This window comes from Pristiophorus japonicus, chromosome 3 (genome assembly GCF_044704955.1).
Source record: "Pristiophorus japonicus isolate sPriJap1 chromosome 3, sPriJap1.hap1, whole genome shotgun sequence".
NCBI classification, from domain to species: Eukaryota; Metazoa; Chordata; class Chondrichthyes; family Pristiophoridae; genus Pristiophorus; species Pristiophorus japonicus.
In genome coordinates this window covers 170,020-191,499 of record NC_091979.1, presented here as the reverse complement: position 1 = coordinate 191,499, position 21,480 = coordinate 170,020, and the positions used below count along the sequence as shown (strand labels likewise).

The 21,480-nt window shown below is 43.8% G+C and overlaps 17 non-coding genes across 17 annotated transcripts; all 17 read left to right on the top strand.

Annotated features, from left to right (window-relative positions):
- Positions 1 to 1,004: 1,004 nt before the first annotated feature.
- Positions 1,005 to 1,077, top strand: trnak-uuu (transfer RNA lysine (anticodon UUU)). Its single transcript has one exon. It is a non-coding gene; the product is annotated as a tRNA-Lys (tRNA).
- Positions 1,078 to 2,213: 1,136 nt separating this feature from the next.
- Positions 2,214 to 2,286, top strand: trnak-uuu (transfer RNA lysine (anticodon UUU)). Its single transcript has one exon. It is a non-coding gene; the product is annotated as a tRNA-Lys (tRNA).
- Positions 2,287 to 3,421: 1,135 nt separating this feature from the next.
- Positions 3,422 to 3,494, top strand: trnak-uuu (transfer RNA lysine (anticodon UUU)). Its single transcript has one exon. It is a non-coding gene; the product is annotated as a tRNA-Lys (tRNA).
- Positions 3,495 to 4,616: 1,122 nt separating this feature from the next.
- On the top strand, positions 4,617 to 4,689 carry trnak-uuu (transfer RNA lysine (anticodon UUU)). The gene has a single exon. It is a non-coding gene; the product is annotated as a tRNA-Lys (tRNA).
- A 1,137-nt stretch (positions 4,690 to 5,826) lies between these two features.
- Positions 5,827 to 5,899, top strand: trnak-uuu (transfer RNA lysine (anticodon UUU)). The gene has a single exon. It is a non-coding gene; the product is annotated as a tRNA-Lys (tRNA).
- A 1,135-nt stretch (positions 5,900 to 7,034) lies between these two features.
- trnak-uuu (transfer RNA lysine (anticodon UUU)) lies at positions 7,035 to 7,107 on the top strand. The gene has a single exon. It is a non-coding gene; the product is annotated as a tRNA-Lys (tRNA).
- A 1,123-nt stretch (positions 7,108 to 8,230) lies between these two features.
- trnak-uuu (transfer RNA lysine (anticodon UUU)) lies at positions 8,231 to 8,303 on the top strand. Its single transcript has one exon. It is a non-coding gene; the product is annotated as a tRNA-Lys (tRNA).
- Positions 8,304 to 9,439: 1,136 nt separating this feature from the next.
- On the top strand, positions 9,440 to 9,512 carry trnak-uuu (transfer RNA lysine (anticodon UUU)). The gene has a single exon. It is a non-coding gene; the product is annotated as a tRNA-Lys (tRNA).
- A 1,122-nt stretch (positions 9,513 to 10,634) lies between these two features.
- Positions 10,635 to 10,707, top strand: trnak-uuu (transfer RNA lysine (anticodon UUU)). The gene has a single exon. It is a non-coding gene; the product is annotated as a tRNA-Lys (tRNA).
- Positions 10,708 to 11,843: 1,136 nt separating this feature from the next.
- On the top strand, positions 11,844 to 11,916 carry trnak-uuu (transfer RNA lysine (anticodon UUU)). The gene has a single exon. It is a non-coding gene; the product is annotated as a tRNA-Lys (tRNA).
- A 1,136-nt stretch (positions 11,917 to 13,052) lies between these two features.
- Positions 13,053 to 13,125, top strand: trnak-uuu (transfer RNA lysine (anticodon UUU)). Its single transcript has one exon. It is a non-coding gene; the product is annotated as a tRNA-Lys (tRNA).
- Positions 13,126 to 14,261: 1,136 nt separating this feature from the next.
- trnak-uuu (transfer RNA lysine (anticodon UUU)) lies at positions 14,262 to 14,334 on the top strand. The gene has a single exon. It is a non-coding gene; the product is annotated as a tRNA-Lys (tRNA).
- A 1,136-nt stretch (positions 14,335 to 15,470) lies between these two features.
- Positions 15,471 to 15,543, top strand: trnak-uuu (transfer RNA lysine (anticodon UUU)). Its single transcript has one exon. It is a non-coding gene; the product is annotated as a tRNA-Lys (tRNA).
- A 1,135-nt stretch (positions 15,544 to 16,678) lies between these two features.
- Positions 16,679 to 16,751, top strand: trnak-uuu (transfer RNA lysine (anticodon UUU)). The gene has a single exon. It is a non-coding gene; the product is annotated as a tRNA-Lys (tRNA).
- A 1,136-nt stretch (positions 16,752 to 17,887) lies between these two features.
- Positions 17,888 to 17,960, top strand: trnak-uuu (transfer RNA lysine (anticodon UUU)). Its single transcript has one exon. It is a non-coding gene; the product is annotated as a tRNA-Lys (tRNA).
- A 1,135-nt stretch (positions 17,961 to 19,095) lies between these two features.
- On the top strand, positions 19,096 to 19,168 carry trnak-uuu (transfer RNA lysine (anticodon UUU)). Its single transcript has one exon. It is a non-coding gene; the product is annotated as a tRNA-Lys (tRNA).
- Positions 19,169 to 20,303: 1,135 nt separating this feature from the next.
- On the top strand, positions 20,304 to 20,376 carry trnaq-uug (transfer RNA glutamine (anticodon UUG)). Its single transcript has one exon. It is a non-coding gene; the product is annotated as a tRNA-Gln (tRNA).
- The last annotated feature ends 1,104 nt before the right edge of the window (positions 20,377 to 21,480 follow it).

Here is a 21,480-nt window from a genome sequence, read left to right as displayed (position 1 = left end):
TCGATTTCCACGAGCATAGTCGTTCCCTGTTTTACTATAGGTGTCCATATTTCTACCTCTGTTTATCTGATGGGCTGATTTTGCTGCTGCAAGTCCGACGACAAATCTGATCATTTTGCCTGTTGTTTGTGATTTGCCCAAGGGAGGAAATATTGAGCGCCCGTATTGAGCGTCTCAATCATTTTCACTTTTACATACATTGGCTTGATTGCTCGTCAATCTTTCACAATCAATCTTTGTACAAATTATGCTCGTCATTGAAATTGCAAGGCCCTTATCATTGTGGTGGATCTGTGAGGCTCACTCTCCAACGCCAGGATATTCTTCGTCAGGAGATGATCCTCAACTGAATGAAGTGTTCTCGATGGCTTATGAAAATGTTCCATACATCTGACGCCTTGTACACTCCCGCATGTAGCGCAGGACCCCTTGAGGTAAAGAGCAGCGTTATGTTCGAAATTTGATGTTGTTTTGAACATGTCTACCAGTTTTTATTGATGTGTGAACTTCAACTCACGAACTATTATCCTCCTTGTCACTCAGTTGCTTCACATCATTTAGAAAAATGCTGGGAATTATGTTACTTGCTTCGAAAGTAGATTATGTCACGCACATTGAACTGCAGTTGCCATAGTTGTGCCCACTCACTTAATCTGTCTATGTGCCATTGGTTACTTATCACTGCCATTTGTCGCATTACAGCAGCACCACCACAGTGTCCACATGACAACTGAATATGAAAAACTCTGTGATGGTTGATTGAAGCCAGTAATAAATATGATGAAGTGTAGGTCCCTGCATTTCTCACAATTCATGCCGCTGCTCACAAATGAGCCGATTGTCGAATGGAGCCTATTTCTTCTGTCAATCTTGCAGGTGGAAACCATTCTGTGACAGCAATGCGCTGTGCAGGCGAGTGCACGACAGAAGGTATTGCAAAGCCTGGAGGGGGGAGCGATTCGTATCAGACAGTGATGTTCGCAGATTGGGTGCGTTGCGTTTGAGCCTGGATAGCTCAGTCGGTAGAGCATCAGACTTTTAATCTGAGGGTCCAGCGTTCAAGTCCCTGTTCGGGCGTTGTGTTTAAAGCACGACTTTTAATTTCCACGTTCGTGCAGCCTGATAAAACACAAACTGACAAGGTCAGACCATCTTGCCTTCCTCAGAAAACGATCTGCTGAAAATCCACAGCTTGCAATCATGAGAGCTCGATTTCCACGAGCATAGTCGTTCCCTGTTTTACTATAGGTGTCCATATTTCTACCTCTGTTTATCTGATGGGCTGATTTTGCTGCTGCAAGTCCGACGACAAATCTGATCATTTTGCCTGTTGTTTGTGATTTGCCCAAGGGAGGAAATATTGAGCGCCCGTATTGAGCGTCTCAATTCATTTTAACTTTTACATACATTGGCTTGATTGCTCCTCAATCTTTCACAATCAATCTTTGTACAAATTATGCTCGTCATTGAAATTGCAAGGCCCTTATCATTGTGGTGGATCTGTGAGGCTCACTCTCCAACGCCAGGATATTCTTCGTCAGGAGATGATCCTCAACTGAATGAAGTGTTCTCGATGGCTTATGAAAATGTTCCATACATCTGACGCCTTGTACACTCCCGCATGTAGCGCAGGACCCCTTGAGGTAAAGAGCAGCGTTATGTTCGAAATTTGATGTTGTTTTGAACATGTCTACCAGTTTTTATTGATGTGTGAACTTCAACTCACGAACTATTATCCTCCTTGTCACTCAGTTGCTTCACATCATTTAGAAAAATGCTGGGAATTATGTTACTTGCTTCGAAAGTAGATTATGTCACGCACATTGAACTGCAGTTGCCATAGTTGTGCCCACTCACTTAATCTGTCTATGTGCCATTGGTTACTTATCACTGCCATTTGTCGCATTACAGCAGCACCACCACAGTGTCCACATGACAACTGAATATGAAAAACTCTGTGATGGTTGATTGAAGCCAGTAATAAATATGATGAAGTGCAGGTCCCTGCATTTCTCACAATTCATGCCGCTGCTCACAAATGAGCCGATTGTCGAATGGAGCCTATTTCTTCTGTCAATCTTGCAGGTGGAAACCATTCTGTGACAGCAATGCGCTGTGCAGGCGAGTGCACGACAGAAGGTATTGCAAAGCCTGGAGGGGGGAGCGATTCGTATCAGACAGTGATGTTCGCAGATTGGGTGCGTTGCGTTTGAGCCTGGATAGCTCAGTCGGTAGAGCATCAGACTTTTAATCTGAGGGTCCAGGGTTCAAGTCCCTGTTCGGGCGTTGTGTTTAAAGCATGACTTTTAATTTCCACGTTCGTGCAGCCTGATAAAACACAAACTGACAAGGTCAGACCATCTTGCCTTCCTCAGAAAACGATCTGCTGAAAATCCACAGCTTGCAATCATGAGAGCTCGATTTCCACGAGCATAGTCGTTCCCTGTTTTACTATAGGTGTCCATATTTCTACCTCTGTTTATCTGATGGGCTGATTTTGCTGCTGCAAGTCCGACGACAAATCTGATCATTTTGCCTGTTGTTTGTGATTTGCCCAAGGGAGGAAATATTGAGCGCCCGTATTGAGCGTCTCAATCATTTTCACTTTTACATACATTGGCTTGATTGCTCGTCAATCTTTCACAATCAATCTTTGTACAAATTATGCTCGTCATTGAAATTGCAAGGCCCTTATCATTGTGGTGGATCTGTGAGGCTCACTCTCCAACGCCAGGATATTCTTCGTCAGGAGATGATCCTCAACTGAATGAAGTGTTCTCGATGGCTTATGAAAATGTTCCATACATCTGACGCCTTGTACACTCCCGCATGTAGCGCAGGACCCCTTGAGGTAAAGAGCAGCGTTATGTTCGAAATTTGATGTTGTTTTGAACATGTCTACCAGTTTTTATTGATGTGTGAACTTCAACTCACGAACTATTATCCTCCTTGTCACTCAGTTGCTTCACATCATTTAGAAAAATGCTGGGAATTATGTTACTTGCTTCGAAAGTAGATTATGTCACGCACATTGAACTGCAGTTGCCATAGTTGTGCCCACTCACTTAATCTGTCTATGTGCCATTGGTTACTTATCACTGCCATTTGTCGCATTACAGCAGCACCACCACAGTGTCCACATGACAACTGAATATGAAAAACTCTGTGATGGTTGATTGAAGCCAGTAATAAATATGATGAAGTGTAGGTCCCTGCATTTCTCACAATTCATGCCGCTGCTCACAAATGAGCCGATTGTCGAATGGAGCCTATTTCTTCTGTCAATCTTGCAGGTGGAAACCATTCTGTGACAGCAATGCGCTGTGCAGGCGAGTGCACGACAGAAGGTATTGCAAAGCCTGGAGGGGGGAGCGATTCGTATCAGACAGTGATGTTCGCAGATTGGGTGCGTTGCGTTTGAGCCTGGATAGCTCAGTCGGTAGAGCATCAGACTTTTAATCTGAGGGTCCAGGGTTCAAGTCCCTGTTCGGGCGTTGTGTTTAAAGCATGACTTTTAATTTCCACGTTCGTGCAGCCTGATAAAACACAAACTGACAAGGTCAGACCATCTTGCCTTCCTCAGAAAACGAACTGCTGAAAATCCACAGCTTGCAATCATGAGAGCTCGATTTCCACGAGCATAGTCGTTCCCTGTTTTACTATAGGTGTCCATATTTCTACCTCTGTTTATCTGATGGGCTGATTTTGCTGCTGCAAGTCCGACGACAAATCTGATCATTTTGCCTGTTGTTTGTGATTTGCCCAAGGGAGGAAATATTGAGCGCCCGTATTGAGCGTCTCAATTCATTTTAACTTTTACATACATTGGCTTGATTGCTCCTCAATCTTTCACAATCAATCTTTGTACAAATTATGCTCGTCATTGAAATTGCAAGGCCCTTATCATTGTGGTGGATCTGTGAGGCTCACTCTCCAACGCCAGGATATTCTTCGTCAGGAGATGATCCTCAACTGAATGAAGTGTTCTCGATGGCTTATGAAAATGTTCCATACATCTGACGCCTTGTACACTCCCGCATGTAGCGCAGGACCCCTTGAGGTAAAGAGCAGCGTTATGTTCGAAATTTGATGTTGTTTTGAACATGTCTACCAGTTTTTATTGATGTGTGAACTATTATCCTCCTTGTCACTCAGTTGCTTCACATCATTCAGAAAAATGCTGGGAATTATGTTACTTGCTTCGAAAGTAGATTATGTCACGCACATTGAACTGCAGTTGCCATAGTTGTGCCCACTCACTTAATCTGTCTATGTGCCATTGGTTACTTATCACTGCCATTTGTAGCATTACAGCAGCACCACCACAGTGTCCACATGACAACTGAATATGAAAAACTCTGTGATGGTTGATTGAAGCCAGTAATAAATATGATGAAGTGTAGGTCCCTGCATTTCTCACAATTCATGCCGCTGCTCACAAATGAGCCGATTGTCGAATGGAGCCTATTTCTTCTGTCAATCTTGCAGGTGGAAACCATTCTGTGACAGCAATGCGCTGTGCAGGCGAGTGCACGACAGAAGGTATTGCAAAGCCTGGAGGGGGGAGCGATTCGTATCAGACAGTGATGTTCGCAGATTGGGTATGCTGCGTTAGAGCCTGGATAGCTCAGTCGGTAGAGCATCAGACTTTTAATCTGAGGGTCCAGGGTTCAAGTCCCTGTTCGGGCGTTGTGTTTAAAGCACGACTTTTAATTTCCATGTTCGTGCAGCCTGATAAAACACAAACTGACAAGGTCAGACCATCTTGCCTTCCTCAGAAAACGAACTGCTGAAAATCCACAGCTTGCAATCATGAGAGCTCGATTTCCACGAGCATAGTCGTTCCCTGTTTTACTATAGGTGTCCATATTTCTACCTCTGTTTATCTGATGGGCTGATTTTGCTGCTGCAAGTCCGACGACAAATCTGATCATTTTGCCTGTTGTTTGTGATTTGCCCAAGGGAGGAAATATTGAGCGCCCGTATTGAGCGTCTCAATTCATTTTTACTTTTACATACATTGGCTTGATTGCTCGTCAATCTTTCACAATCAATCTTTGTACAAATTATGCTCGTCATTGAAATTGCAAGGCCCTTATCATTGTGGTGGATCTGTGAGGCTCACTCTCCAACGCCAGGATATTCTTCGTCAGGAGATGATCCTCAACTGAATGGAGTGTTCTCGATGGCTTATGAAAATGTTCCATACATCTGACGCCTTGTACACTCCCGCATGTAGCGCAGGACCCCTTGAGGTAAAGAGCAGCGTTATGTTCGAAATTTGATGTTGTTTTGAACATGTCTACCAGTTTTTATTGATGTGTGAACTTCAACTCACGAACTATTATCCTCCTTGTCACTCAGTTGCTTCACATCATTCAGAAAAATGCTGGGAATTATGTTACTTGCTTCGAAAGTAGATTATGTCACGCACATTGAACTGCAGTTGCCATAGTTGTGCCCACTCACTTAATCTGTCTATGTGCCATTGGTTACTTATTACTGCCATTTGTAGCATTACAGCAGCACCACCACCGTGTCCACATGACAACTGAATATGAAAAACTCTGTGATGGTTGATTGAAGCCAGTAATAAATATGATGAAGTGTAGGTCCCTGCATTTCTCACAATTCATGCCGCTGCTCACAAATGAGCCGATTGTCGAATGGAGCCTATTTCTTCTGTCAATCTTGCAGGTGGAAACCATTCTGTGACAGCAATGCGCTGTGCAGTCGAGTGCACGACAGAAGGTATTGCAAAGCCTGGTATTGCAAAGCGATTCGTATCAGACAGTGATGTTCGCAGATTGGGTACGTTGCGTTAGAGCCTGGATAGCTCAGTCGGTAGAGCATCAGACTTTTAATCTGAGGGTCCAGTGTTCAAGTCCCTGTTCGGGCGTTGTGTTTAAAGCATGACTTTTAATTTCCACGTTCGTGCAGCCTGATAAAACACAAACTGACAAGGTCAGACCATCTTGCCTTCCTCAGAAAACGATCTGCTGAAAATCCACAGCTTGCAATCATGAGAGCTCGATTTCCACGAGCATAGTCGTTCCCTGTTTTACTATAGGTGTCCATATTTCTACCTCTGTTTATCTGATGGGCTGATTTTGCTGCTGCAAGTCCGACGACAAATCTGATCATTTTGCCTCTTGTTTGTGATTTGCCCAAGGGAGGAAATATTGAGCGCCCGTATTGAGCGTCTCAATTCATTTTTACTTTTACATACATTGGCTTGATTGCTCGTCAATCTTTCACAATCAATCTTTGTACAAATTATGCTCGTCATTGAAATTGCAAGGCCCTTATCATTGTGGTGGATCTGTGAGGCTCACTCTCCAACGCCAGGATATTCTTCGTCAGGAGATGATCCTCAACTGAATGAAGTGTTCTCGATGGCTTATGAAAATGTTCCATACATCTGACGCCTTGTACACTCCCGCATGTAGCGCAGGACCCCTTGAGGTAAAGAGCAGCGTTATGTTCGAAATTTGATGTTGTTTTGAAAATGTCTACCAGTTTTTATTGATGTGTGAACTTCAACTCACGAACTATTATCCTCCTTGTCACTCAGTTGCTTCACATCATTCAGAAAAATGCTGGGAATTATGTTACTTGCTTCGAAAGTAGATTATGTCACGCACATTGAACTGCAGTTGCCATAGTTGTGCCCACTCACTTAATCTGTCTATGTGCCATTGGTTACTTATCACTGCCATTTGTAGCATTACAGCAGCACCACCACCGTGTCCACATGACAACTGAATATGAAAAACTCTGTGATGGTTGATTGAAGCCAGTAATAAATATGATGAAGTGTAGGTCCCTGCATTTCTCACAATTCATGCCGCTGCTCACAAATGAGCCGATTGTCGAATGGAGCCTATTTCTTCTGTCAATCTTGCAGGTGGAAACCATTCTGTGATGCAATGCGCTGTGCAGGCGAGTGCACGACAGAAGGTATTGCAAAGCCTGGAGGGGGGAGCGATTTGTATCAGACAGTGATGTTCGCAGATTGGGTAAGCTGTGCTAGAGCCTGGATAGCTCAGTCGGTAGAACATCAGACTTTTAATCTGAGGGTCCAGGGTTCAAGTCCCTGTTCGGGCGTTGTGTTTAAAGCATGACTTTTAATTTCCACGTTCGTGCAGCCTGATAAAACACAAACTGACAAGGTCAGACCATCTTGCCTTCCTCAGAAAACGAACTGCTGAAAATCCACAGCTTGCAATCATGAGAGCTCGATTTCCACGAGCATAGTCGTTCCCTGTTTTACTATAGGTGTCCATATTTCTACCTCTGTTTATCTGATGGGCTGATTTTGCTGCTGCAAGTCCGACGACAAATCTGATCATTTTGCCTGTTGTTTGTGATTTGCCCAAGGGAGGAAATATTGAGCGCCCGTATTGAGCGTCTCAATTCATTTTTACTTTTACATACATTGGCTTGATTGCTCGTCAATCTTTCACAATCAATCTTTGTACAAATTATGCTCGTCATTGAAATTGCAAGGCCCTTATCATTGTGGTGGATCTGTGAGGCTCACTCTCCAACGCCAGGATATTCTTCGTCAGGAGATGATCCTCAACTGAATGAAGTGTTCTCGATGGCTTATGAAAATGTTCCATACATCTGACGCCTTGTACACTCCCGCATGTAGCGCAGGACCCCTTGAGGTAAAGAGCAGCGTTATGTTCGAAATTTGATGTTGTTTTGAACATGTCTACCAGTTTTTATTGATGTGTGAACTATTATCCTCCTTGTCACTCAGTTGCTTCACATCATTCAGAAAAATGCTGGGAATTATGTTACTTGCTTCGAAAGTAGATTATGTCACGCACATTGAACTGCAGTTGCCATAGTTGTGCCCACTCACTTAATCTGTCTATGTGCCATTGGTTACTTATCACTGCCATTTGTCGCATTACAGCAGCACCACCACCGTGTCCACATGACAACTGAATATGAAAAACTCTGTGATGGTTGATTGAAGCCAGTAATAAATATGATGAAGTGTAGGTCCCTGCATTTCTCACAATTCATGCCGCTGCTCACAAATGAGCCGATTGTCGAATGGAGCCTATTTCTTCTGTCAATCTTGCAGGTGGAAACCATTCTGTGACAGCAATGCGCTGTGCAGTCGAGTGCACGACAGAAGGTATTGCAAAGCCTGGTATTGCAAAGCGATTCGTATCAGACAGTGATGTTCGCAGATTGGGTACGTTGCGTTAGAGCCTGGATAGCTCAGTCGGTAGAGCATCAGACTTTTAATCTGAGGGTCCAGGGTTCAAGTCCCTGTTTGGGCGTTGTGTTTAAAGCATGACTTTTAATTTCCACGTTCGTGCAGCCTGATAAAACACAAACTGACAAGGTCAGACCATCTTGCCTTCCTCAGAAAACGAACTGCTGAAAATCCACAGCTTGCAATCATGAGAGCTCGATTTCCACGAGCATAGTCGTTCCCTGTTTTACTATAGGTGTCCATATTTCTACCTCTGTTTATCTGATGGGCTGATTTTGCTGCTGCAAGTCCGACGACAAATCTGATCATTTTGCCTGTTGTTTGTGATTTGCCCAAGGGAGGAAATATTGAGCGCCCGTATTGAGCGTCTCAATTCATTTTTACTTTTACATACATTGGCTTGATTGCTCCTCAATCTTTCACAATCAATCTTTGTACAAATTATGCTCGTCATTGAAATTGCAAGGCCCTTATCATTGTGGTGGATCTGTGAGGCTCACTCTCCAACGCCAGGATATTCTTCGTCAGGAGATGATCCTCAACTGAATGAAGTGTTCTCGATGGCTTATGAAAATGTTCCATACATCTGACGCCTTGTACACTCCCGCATGTAGCGCAGGACCCCTTGAGGTAAAGAGCAGCGTTATGTTCGAAATTTGATGTTGTTTTGAACATGTCTACCAGTTTTTATTGATGTGTGAACTTCAACTCACGAACTATTATCCTCCTTGTCACTCAGTTGCTTCACATCATTCAGAAAAATGCTGGGAATTATGTTACTTGCTTCGAAAGTAGATTATGTCACGCACATTGAACTGCAGTTGCCATAGTTGTGCCCACTCACTTAATCTGTCTATGTGCCATTGGTTACTTATCACTGCCATTTGTAGCATTACAGCAGCACCACCACCGTGTCCACATGACAACTGAATATGAAAAACTCTGTGATGGTTGATTGAAGCCAGTAATAAATATGATGAAGTGTAGGTCCCTGCATTTCTCACAATTCATGCCGCTGCTCACAAATGAGCCGATTGTCGAATGGAGCCTATTTCTTCTGTCAATCTTGCAGGTGGAAACCATTCTGTGACAGCAATGCGCTGTGCAGGCGAGTGCACGACAGAAGGTATTGCAAAGCCTGGAGGGGGGAGCGATTCGTATCAGACAGTGATGTTCGCAGATTGGGTGCGTTGCGTTAGAGCCTGGATAGCTCAGTCGGTAGAGCATCAGACTTTTAATCTGAGGGTCCAGGGTTCAAGTCCCTGTTCGGGCGTTGTGTTTAAAGCACGACTTTTAATTTCCACGTTCGTGCAGCCTGATAAAACACAAACTGACAAGGTCAGACCATCTTGCCTTCCTCAGAAAACGAACTGCTGAAAATCCACAGCTTGCAATCATGAGAGCTCGATTTCCACGAGCATAGTCGTTCCCTGTTTTACTATAGGTGTCCATATTTCTACCTCTGTTCATCTGATGGGCTGATTTTGCTGCTGCAAGTCCGACGACAAATCTGATCATTTTGCCTGTTGTTTGTGATTTGCCCAAGGGAGGAAATATTGAGCGCCCGTATTGAGCGTCTCAATTCATTTTAACTTTTACATACATTGGCTTGATTGCTCCTCAATCTTTCACAATCAATCTTTGTACAAATTATGCTCGTCATTGAAATTGCAAGGCCCTTATCATTGTGGTGGATCTGTGAGGCTCACTCTCCAACGCCAGGATATTCTTCGTCAGGAGATGATCCTCAACTGAATGAAGTGTTCTCGATGGCTTATGAAAATGTTCCATACATCTGACGCCTTGTACACTCCCGCATGTAGCGCAGGACCCCTTGAGGTAAAGAGCAGCGTTATGTTCGAAATTTGATGTTGTTTTGAACATGTCTACCAGTTTTTATTGATGTGTGAACTATTATCCTCCTTGTCACTCAGTTGCTTCACATCATTCAGAAAAATGCTGGGAATTATGTTACTTGCTTCGAAAGTAGATTATGTCACGCACATTGAACTGCAGTTGCCATAGTTGTGCCCACTCACTTAATCTGTCTATGTGCCATTGGTTACTTATCACTGCCATTTGTAGCATTACAGCAGCACCACCACCGTGTCTTTATGACAACTGAATATGAAAAACTCTGTGATGGTTGATTGAAGCCAGTAATAAATATGATGAAGTGTAGGTCCCTGCATTTCTCACAATTCATGCCGCTGCTCACAAATGAGCCGATTGTCGCATGGAGCCTATTTCTTCTGTCAATCTTGCAGGTGGAAACCATTCTGTGACAGCAATGCGCTGTGCAGGCGAGTGCACTACAGAAGGTATTGCAAAGCCTGGAGGGGGGAGCGATTCGTATCAGACAGTGATGTTCGCAGATTGGGTAAGCTGTGCTAGAGCCTGGATAGCTCAGTCGGTAGAACATCAGACTTTTAATCTGAGGGTCCAGGGTTCAAGTCCCTGTTTGGGCGTTGTGTTTAAAGCACGACTTTTAATTTCCACGTTCGTGCAGCCTGATAAAACACAAACTGACAAGGTCAGACCATCTTGCCTTCCTCAGAAAACGATCTGCTGAAAATCCACAGCTTGCAATCATGAGAGCTCGATTTCCACGAGCATAGTCGTTCCCTGTTTTACTATAGGTGTCCATATTTCTACCTCTGTTTATCTGATGGGCTGATTTTGCTGCTGCAAGTCCGACGACAAATCTGATCATTTTGCCTGTTGTTTGTGATTTGCCCAAGGGAGGAAATATTGAGCGCCCGTATTGAGCGTCTCAATTCATTTTAACTTTTACATACATTGGCTTGATTGCTCGTCAATCTTTCACAATCAATCTTTGTACAAATTATGCTCGTCATTGAAATTGCAAGGCCCTTATCATTGTGGTGGATCTGTGAGGTTCACTCTCCAACGCCAGGATATTCTTCGTCAGGAGATGATCCTCAACTGAATGAAGTGTTCTCGATGGCTTATGAAAATGTTCCATACATCTGACGCCTTGTACACTCCCGCATGTAGCGCAGGACCCCTTGAGGTAAAGAGCAGCGTTATGTTCGAAATTTGATGTTGTTTTGAACATGTCTACCAGTTTTTATTGATGTGTGAACTTCAACTCACGAACTATTATCCTCCTTGTCACTCAGTTGCTTCACATCATTCAGAAAAATGCTGGGAATTATGTTACTTGCTTCGAAAGTAGATTATGTCACGCACATTGAACTGCAGTTGCCATAGTTGTGCCCACTCACTTAATCTGTCTATGTGCCATTGGTTACTTATCACTGCCATTTGTAGCATTACAGCAGCACCACCACCGTGTCCACATGACAACTGAATATGAAAAACTCTGTGATGGTTGATTGAAGCCAGTAATAAATATGATGAAGTGTAGGTCCCTGCATTTCTCACAATTCATGCCGCTGCTCACAAATGAGCCGATTGTCGAATGGAGCCTATTTCTTCTGTCAATCTTGCAGGTGGAAACCATTCTGTGACAGCAATGCGCTGTGCAGGCGAGTGCACTACAGAAGGTATTGCAAAGCCTGGAGGGGGGAGCGATTCGTATCAGACAGTGATGTTCGCAGATTGGGTACGTTGCGTTAGAGCCTGGATAGCTCAGTCGGTAGAGCATCAGACTTTTAATCTGAGGGTCCAGGGTTCAAGTCCCTGTTCGGGCGTTGTGTTTAAAGCACGACTTTTAATTTCCACGTTCGTGCAGCCTGATAAAACACAAACTGACAAGGTCAGACCATCTTGCCTTCCTCAGAAAACGATCTGCTGAAAATCCACAGCTTGCAATCATGAGAGCTCGATTTCCACGAGCATAGTCGTTCCCTGTTTTACTATAGGTGTCCATATTTCTACCTCTGTTTATCTGATGGGCTGATTTTGCTGCTGCAAGTCCGACGACAAATCTGATCATTTTGCCTGTTGTTTGTGATTTGCCCAAGGGAGGAAATATTGAGCGCCCGTATTGAACGTCTCAATTCATTTTTACTTTTACATACATTGGCTTGATTGCTCGTCAATCTTTCACAATCAATCTTTGTACAAATTATGCTCGTCATTGAAATTGCAAGGCCCTTATCATTGTGGTGGATCTGTGAGGCTCACTCTCCAACGCCAGGATATTCTTCGTCAGGAGATGATCCTCAACTGAATGAAGTGTTCTCGATGGCTTATGAAAATGTTCCATACATCTGACGCCTTGTACACTCCCGCATGTAGCGCAGGACCCCTTGAGGTAAAGAGCAGCGTTATGTTCGAAATTTGATGTTGTTTTGAACATGTCTACCAGTTTTTATTGATGTGTGAACTTCAACTCACGAACTATTATCCTCCTTGTCACTCAGTTGCTTCACATCATTCAGAAAAATGCTGGGAATTATGTTACTTGCTTCGAAAGTAGATTATGTCACGCACATTGAACTGCAGTTGCCATAGTTGTGCCCACTCACTTAATCTGTCTATGTGCCATTGGTTACTTATCACTGCCATTTGTAGCATTACAGCAGCACCACCACCGTGTCCACATGACAACTGAATATGAAAAACTCTGTGATGGTTGATTGAAGCCAGTAATAAATATGATGAAGTGTAGGTCCCTGCATTTCTCACAATTCATGCCGCTGCTCACAAATGAGCCGATTGTCGAATGGAGCCTATTTCTTCTGTCAATCTTGCAGGTGGAAACCATTCTGTGACAGCAATGCGCTGTGCAGGCGAGTGCACTACAGAAGGTATTGCAAAGCCTGGAGGGGGGAGCGATTCGTATCAGACAGTGATGTTCGCAGATTGGGTACGTTGCGTTAGAGCCTGGATAGCTCAGTCGGTAGAGCATCAGACTTTTAATCTGAGGGTCCAGGGTTCAAGTCCCTGTTCGGGCGTTGTGTTTAAAGCACGACTTTTAATTTCCACGTTCGTGCAGCCTGATAAAACACAAACTGACAAGGTCAGACCATCTTGCCTTCCTCAGAAAACGATCTGCTGAAAATCCACAGCTTGCAATCATGAGAGCTCGATTTCCACGAGCATAGTCGTTCCCTGTTTTACTATAGGTGTCCATATTTCTACCTCTGTTTATCTGATGGGCTGATTTTGCTGCTGCAAGTCCGACGACAAATCTGATCATTTTGCCTGTTGTTTGTGATTTGCCCAAGGGAGGAAATATTGAGCGCCCGTATTGAGCGTCTCAATTCATTTTAACTTTTACATACATTGGCTTGATTGCTCGTCAATCTTTCACAATCAATCTTTGTACAAATTATGCTCGTCATTGAAATTGCAAGGCCCTTATCATTGTGGTGGATCTGTGAGGTTCACTCTCCAACGCCAGGATATTCTTCGTCAGGAGATGATCCTCAACTGAATGAAGTGTTCTCGATGGCTTATGAAAATGTTCCATACATCTGACGCCTTGTACACTCCCGCATGTAGCGCAGGACCCCTTGAGGTAAAGAGCAGCGTTATGTTCGAAATTTGATGTTGTTTTGAACATGTCTACCAGTTTTTATTGATGTGTGAACTTCAACTCACGAACTATTATCCTCCTTGTCACTCAGTTGCTTCACATCATTCAGAAAAATGCTGGGAATTATGTTACTTGCTTCGAAAGTAGATTATGTCACGCACATTGAACTGCAGTTGCCATAGTTGTGCCCACTCACTTAATCTGTCTATGTGCCATTGGTTACTTATCACTGCCATTTGTAGCATTACAGCAGCACCACCACCGTGTCCACATGACAACTGAATATGAAAAACTCTGTGATGGTTGATTGAAGCCAGTAATAAATATGATGAAGTGTAGGTCCCTGCATTTCTCACAATTCATGCCGCTGCTCACAAATGAGCCGATTGTCGAATGGAGCCTATTTCTTCTGTCAATCTTGCAGGTGGAAACCATTCTGTGACAGCAATGCGCTGTGCAGGCGAGTGCACTACAGAAGGTATTGCAAAGCCTGGAGGGGGGAGCGATTCGTATCAGACAGTGATGTTCGCAGATTGGGTACGTTGCGTTAGAGCCTGGATAGCTCAGTCGGTAGAGCATCAGACTTTTAATCTGAGGGTCCAGGGTTCAAGTCCCTGTTCGGGCGTTGTGTTTAAAGCACGACTTTTAATTTCCACGTTCGTGCAGCCTGATAAAACACAAACTGACAAGGTCAGACCATCTTGCCTTCCTCAGAAAACGATCTGCTGAAAATCCACAGCTTGCAATCATGAGAGCTCGATTTCCACGAGCATAGTCGTTCCCTGTTTTACTATAGGTGTCCATATTTCTACCTCTGTTTATCTGATGGGCTGATTTTGCTGCTGCAAGTCCGACGACAAATCTGATCATTTTGCCTGTTGTTTGTGATTTGCCCAAGGGAGGAAATATTGAGCGCCCGTATTGAACGTCTCAATTCATTTTTACTTTTACATACATTGGCTTGATTGCTCGTCAATCTTTCACAATCAATCTTTGTACAAATTATGCTCGTCATTGAAATTGCAAGGCCCTTATCATTGTGGTGGATCTGTGAGGCTCACTCTCCAACGCCAGGATATTCTTCGTCAGGAGATGATCCTCAACTGAATGAAGTGTTCTCGATGGCTTATGAAAATGTTCCATACATCTGACGCCTTGTACACTCCCGCATGTAGCGCAGGACCCCTTGAGGTAAAGAGCAGCGTTATGTTCGAAATTTGATGTTGTTTTGAACATGTCTACCAGTTTTTATTGATGTGTGAACTTCAACTCACGAACTATTATCCTCCTTGTCACTCAGTTGCTTCACATCATTCAGAAAAATGCTGGGAATTATGTTACTTGCTTCGAAAGTAGATTATGTCACGCACATTGAACTGCAGTTGCCATAGTTGTGCCCACTCACTTAATCTGTCTATGTGCCATTGGTTACTTATCACTGCCATTTGTAGCATTACAGCAGCACCACCACCGTGTCCACATGACAACTGAATATGAAAAACTCTGTGATGGTTGATTGAAGCCAGTAATAAATATGATGAAGTGTAGGTCCCTGCATTTCTCACAATTCATGCCGCTGCTCACAAATGAGCCGATTGTCGAATGGAGCCTATTTCTTCTGTCAATCTTGCAGGTGGAAACCATTCTGTGACAGCAATGCGCTGTGCAGGCGAGTGCACTACAGAAGGTATTGCAAAGCCTGGAGGGGGGAGCGATTCGTATCAGACAGTGATGTTCGCAGATTTGGTACGTTGCGTTAGAGCCTGGATAGCTCAGTCGGTAGAGCATCAGACTTTTAATCTGAGGGTCCAGGGTTCAAGTCCCTGTTCGGGCGTTGTGTTTAAAGCACGACTTTTAATTTCCACGTTCGTGCAGCCTGATAAAACACAAACTGACAAGGTCAGACCATCTTGCCTTCCTCAGAAAACGATCTGCTGAAAATCCACAGCTTGCAATCATGAGAGCTCGATTTCCACGAGCATAGTCGTTCCCTGTTTTACTATAGGTGTCCATATTTCTACCTCTGTTTATCTGATGGGCTGATTTTGCTGCTGCAAGTCCGACGACAAATCTGATCATTTTGCCTGTTGTTTGTGATTTGCCCAAGGGAGGAAATATTGAGCGCCCGTATTGAACGTCTCAATTCATTTTTACTTTTACATACATTGGCTTGATTGCTCGTCAATCTTTCACAATCAATCTTTGTACAAATTATGCTCGTCATTGAAATTGCAAGGCCCTTATCATTGTGGTGGATCTGTGAGGCTCACTCTCCAACGCCAGGATATTCTTCGTCAGGAGATGATCCTCAACTGAATGAAGTGTTCTCGATGGCTTATGAAAATGTTCCATACATCTGACGCCTTGTACACTCCCGCATGTAGCGCAGGACCCCTTGAGGTAAAGAGCAGCGTTATGTTCGAAATTTGATGTTGTTTTGAACATGTCTACCAGTTTTTATTGATGTGTGAACTTCAACTCACGAACTATTATCCTCCTTGTCACTCAGTTGCTTCACATCATTCAGAAAAATGCTGGGAATTATGTTACTTGCTTCAAAAGTAGATTATGTCACGCACATTGAACTGCAGTTGCCATAGTTGTGCCCACTCACTTAATCTGTCTATGTGCCATTGGTTACTTATCACTGCCATTTGTAGCATTACAGCAGCACCACCACCGTGTCCACATGACAACTGAATATGAAAAACTCTGTGATGGTTGATTGAAGCCAGTAATAAATATGATGAAGTGTAGGTCCCTGCATTTCTCACAATTCATGCCGCTGCTCACAAATGAGCCGATTGTCGAATGGAGCCTATTTCTTCTGTCAATCTTGCAGGTGGAAACCATTCTGTGATGCAATGCGCTGTGCAGGCGAGTGCACGACAGAAGGTATTGCAAAGCCTGGAGGGGGGAGCGATTTGTATCAGACAGTGATGTTCGCAGATTGGGTAAGCTGCGCTAGAGCCTGGATAGCTCAGTCGGTAGAACATCAGACTTTTAATCTGAGGGTCCAGGGTTCAAGTCCCTGTTCGGGCATTGTGTTTAAAGCACGACTTTTAATTTCCACGTTCGTGCAGCCTGATAAAACACAAACTGACAAGGTCAGACCATCTTGCCTTCCTCAGAAAACGATCTGCTGAAAATCCACAGCTTGCAATCATGAGAGCTCGATTTCCACGAGCATAGTCGTTCCCTGTTTTACTATAGGTGTCCATATTTCTACCTCTGTTTATCTGATGGGCTGATTTTGCTGCTGCAAGTCCGACGACAAATCTGATCATTTTGCCTGTTGCTTGTGATTTGCCCAAGGGAGGAAATATTGAGCGCCCGTATTGAGCGTCTCAATTCATTTTTACTTTTACATGCATTGGCTTGATTGCTCGTCAATCTTTCACAATCAATCTTTGTACAAATTATGCTCGTCATTGAAATTGCAAGGCCCTTATCATTGTGGTGGATCTGTGAGGCTCACTCTCCAACGCCAGGATATTCTTCGTCAGGAGATGATCCTCAACTGAATGAAGTGTTCTCGATGGCTTATGAAAATGTTCCATACATCTGACGCCTTGTACACTCCCGCATGTAGCGCAGGACCCCTTGAGGTAAAGAGCAGCGTTATGTTCGAAATTTGATGTTGTTTTGAACATGTCTACCAGTTTTTATTGATGTGTGAACTTCAACTCACGAACTATTATCCTCCTTGTCACTCAGTTGCTTCACATCATTCAGAAAAATGCTGGGAATTATGTTACTTGCTTCGAAAGTAGATTATGTCACGCACATTGAACTGCAGTTGCCATAGTTGTGCCCACTCACTTAATCTGTCTATGTGCCATTGGTTACTTATCACTGCCATTTGTAGCATTACAGCAGCACCACCACCGTGTCCACATGACAACTGAATATGAAAAACTCTGTGATGGTTGATTGAAGCCAGTAATAAATATGATGAAGTGTAGGTCCCTGCATTTCTCACAATTCATGCCGCTGCTCACAAATGAGCCGATTGTCGAATGGAGCCTATTTCTTCTGTCAATCTTGCAGGTGGAAACCATTCTGTGACAGCAATGCGCTGTGCAGGCGAGTGCACTACAGAAGGTATTGCAAAGCCTGGAGGGGGGAGCGATTCGTATCAGACAGTGATGTTCGCAGATTGGGTACGTTGCGTTAGAGCCTGGATAGCTCAGTCGGTAGAGCATCAGACTTTTAATCTGAGGGTCCAGGGTTCAAGTCCCTGTTCGGGCGTTGTGTTTAAAGCACGACTTTTAATTTCCACGTTCGTGCAGCCTGATAAAACACAAACTGACAAGGTCAGACCATCTTGCCTTCCTCAGAAAACGATCTGCTGAAAATCCACAGCTTGCAATCATGAGAGCTCGATTTCCACGAGCATAGTCGTTCCCTGTTTTACTATAGGTGTCCATATTTCTACCTCTGTTTATCTGATGGGCTGATTTTGCTGCTGCAAGTCCGACGACAAATCTGATCATTTTGCCTCTTGTTTGTGATTTGCCCAAGGGAGGAAATATTGAGCGCCCGTATTGAACGTCTCAATTCATTTTAACTTTTACATACATTGGCTTGATTGCTCGTCAATCTTTCACAATCAATCTTTGTACAAATTATGCTCGTCATTGAAATTGCAAGGCCCTTATCATTGTGGTGGATCTGTGAGGCTCACTCTCCAACGCCAGGATATTCTTCGTCAGGAGATGATCCTCAACTGAATGAAGTGTTCTCGATGGCTTATGAAAATGTTCCATACATCTGACGCCTTGTACACTCCCGCATGTAGCGCAGGACCCCTTGAGGTAAAGAGCAGCGTTATGTTCGAAATTTGATGTTGTTTTGAACATGTCTACCAGTTTTTATTGATGTGTGAACTTCAACTCACGAACTATTATCCTCCTTGTCACTCAGTTGCTTCACATCATTCAGAAAAATGCTGGGAATTATGTTACTTGCTTCGAAAGTAGATTATGTCACGCACATTGAACTGCAGTTGCCATAGTTGTGCCCACTCACTTAATCTGTCTATGTGCCATTGGTTACTTATCACTGCCATTTGTAGCATTACAGCAGCACCACCACCGTGTCCACATGACAACTGAATATGAAAAACTCTGTGATGGTTGATTGAAGCCAGTAATAAATATGATGAAGTGTAGGTCCCTGCATTTCTCACAATTCATGCCGCTGCTCACAAATGAGCCGATTGTCGAATGGAGCCTATTTCTTCTGTCAATCTTGCAGGTGGAAACCATTCTGTGATGCAATGCGCTGTGCAGGCGAGTGCACGACAGAAGGTATTGCAAAGCCTGGAGGGGGGAGCGATTTGTATCAGACAGTGATGTTCGCAGATTGGGTAAGCTGCGCTAGAGACTGGATAGCTCAGTCGGTAGAACATCAGACTTTTAATCTGAGGGTCCAGGGTTCAAGTCCCTGTTCGGGCGTTGTGTTTAAAGCACGACTTTTAATTTCCACGTTCGTGCAGCCTGATAAAACACAAACTGACAAGGTCAGACCATCTTGCCTTCCTCAGAAAACGATCTGCTGAAAATCCACAGCTTGCAATCATGAGAGCTCGATTTCCACGAGCATAGTCGTTCCCTGTTTTACTATAGGTGTCCATATTTCTACCTCTGTTTATCTGATGGGCTGATTTTGCTGCTGCAAGTCCGACGACAAATCTGATCATTTTGCCTGTTGTTTGTGATTTGCCCAAGGGAGGAAATATTGAGCGCCCGTATTGAACGTCTCAATTCATTTTTACTTTTACATACATTGGCTTGATTGCTCGTCAATCTTTCACAATCAATCTTTGTACAAATTATGCTCGTCATTGAAATTGCAAGGCCCTTATCATTGTGGTGGATCTGTGAGGCTCACTCTCCAACGCCAGGATATTCTTCGTCAGGAGATGATCCTCAACTGAATGAAGTGTTCTCGATGGCTTATGAAAATGTTCCATACATCTGACGCCTTGTACACTCCCGCATGTAGCGCAGGACCCCTTGAGGTAAAGAGCAGCGTTATGTTCGAAATTTGATGTTGTTTTGAACATGTCTACCAGTTTTTATTGATGTGTGAACTTCAACTCACGAACTATTATCCTCCTTGTCACTCAGTTGCTTCACATCATTCAGAAAAATGCTGGGAATTATGTTACTTGCTTCGAAAGTAGATTATGTCACGCACATTGAACTGCAGTTGCCATAGTTGTGCCCACTCACTTAATCTGTCTATGTGCCATTGGTTACTTATCACTGCCATTTGTAGCATTACAGCAGCACCACCACCGTGTCCACATGACAACTGAATATGAAAAACTCTGTGATGGTTGATTGAAGCCAGTAATAAATATGATGAAGTGTAGGTCCCTGCATTTCTCACAATTCATGCCGCTGCTCACAAATGAGCCGATTGTCGAATGGAGCCTATTTCTTCTGTCAATCTTGCAGGTGGAAACCATTCTGTGATGCAATGCGCTGTGCAGGCGAGTGCACGACAGAAGGTATTGCAAAGCCTGGAGGGGGGAGCGATTTGTATCAGACAGTGATGTTCGCAGATTGGGTAAGCTGCGCTAGAGCCTGGATAGCTCAGTCGGTAGAACATCAGACTTTGAATCTGAGGGTCCAGGGTTCAAGTCCCTGTTCGGGCGTTGTGTTTAAAGCACGACTTTTAATTTCCACGTTCGTGCAGCCTGATAAAACACAAACTGACAAGGTCAGACCATCTTGCCTTCCTCAGAAAACGATCTGCTGAAAATCCACAGCTTGCAATCATGAGAGCTCGATTTCCACGAGCATAGTCGTTCCCTGTTTTACTATAGGTGTCCATATTTCTACCTCTGTTTATCTGATGGGCTGATTTTGCTGCTGCAAGTCCGACGACAAATCTGATCATTTTGCCTGTTGCTTGTGATTTGCCCAAGGGAGGAAATATTGAGCGCCCGTATTGAGCGTCTCAATTCATTTTTACTTTTACATGCATTGGCTTGATTGCTCGTCAATCTTTCACAATCAATCTTTGTACAAATTATGCTCGTCATTGAAATTGCAAGGCCCTTATCATTGTGGTGGATCTGTGAGGCTCACTCTCCAACGCCAGGATATTCTTCGTCAGGAGATGATCCTCAACTGAATGAAGTGTTCTCGATGGCTTATGAAAATGTTCCATACATCTGACGCCTTGTACACTCCCGCATGTAGCGCAGGACCCCTTGAGGTAAAGAGCAGCGTTATGTTCGAAATTTGATGTTGTTTTGAACATGTCTACCAGTTTTTATTGATGTGTGAACTTCAACTCACGAACTATTATCCTCCTTGTCACTCAGTTGCTTCACATCATTCAGAAAAATGCTGGGAATTATGTTACTTGCTTCGAAAGTAGATTATGTCACGCACATTGAACTGCAGTTGCCATAGTTGTGCCCACTCACTTAATCTGTCTATGTGCCATTGGTTACTTATCACTGCCATTTGTCGCATTACAGCAGCACCACCACAGTGTCCACATGACAACTGAATATGAAAAACTCTGTGATGGTTGATTGAAGCCAGTAATAAATATGATGAAGTGTAGGTCCCTGCATTTCTCACAATTCATGCCGCTGCTCACAAATGAGCCGATTGTCGAATGGAGCCTATTTCTTCTGTCAATCTTGCAGGTGGAAACCATTCTGTGACAGCAATGCGCTGTGCAGGCGAGTGCACGACAGAAGGTATTGCAAAGCCTGGAGGGGGAACGATTCGTATCAGACAGT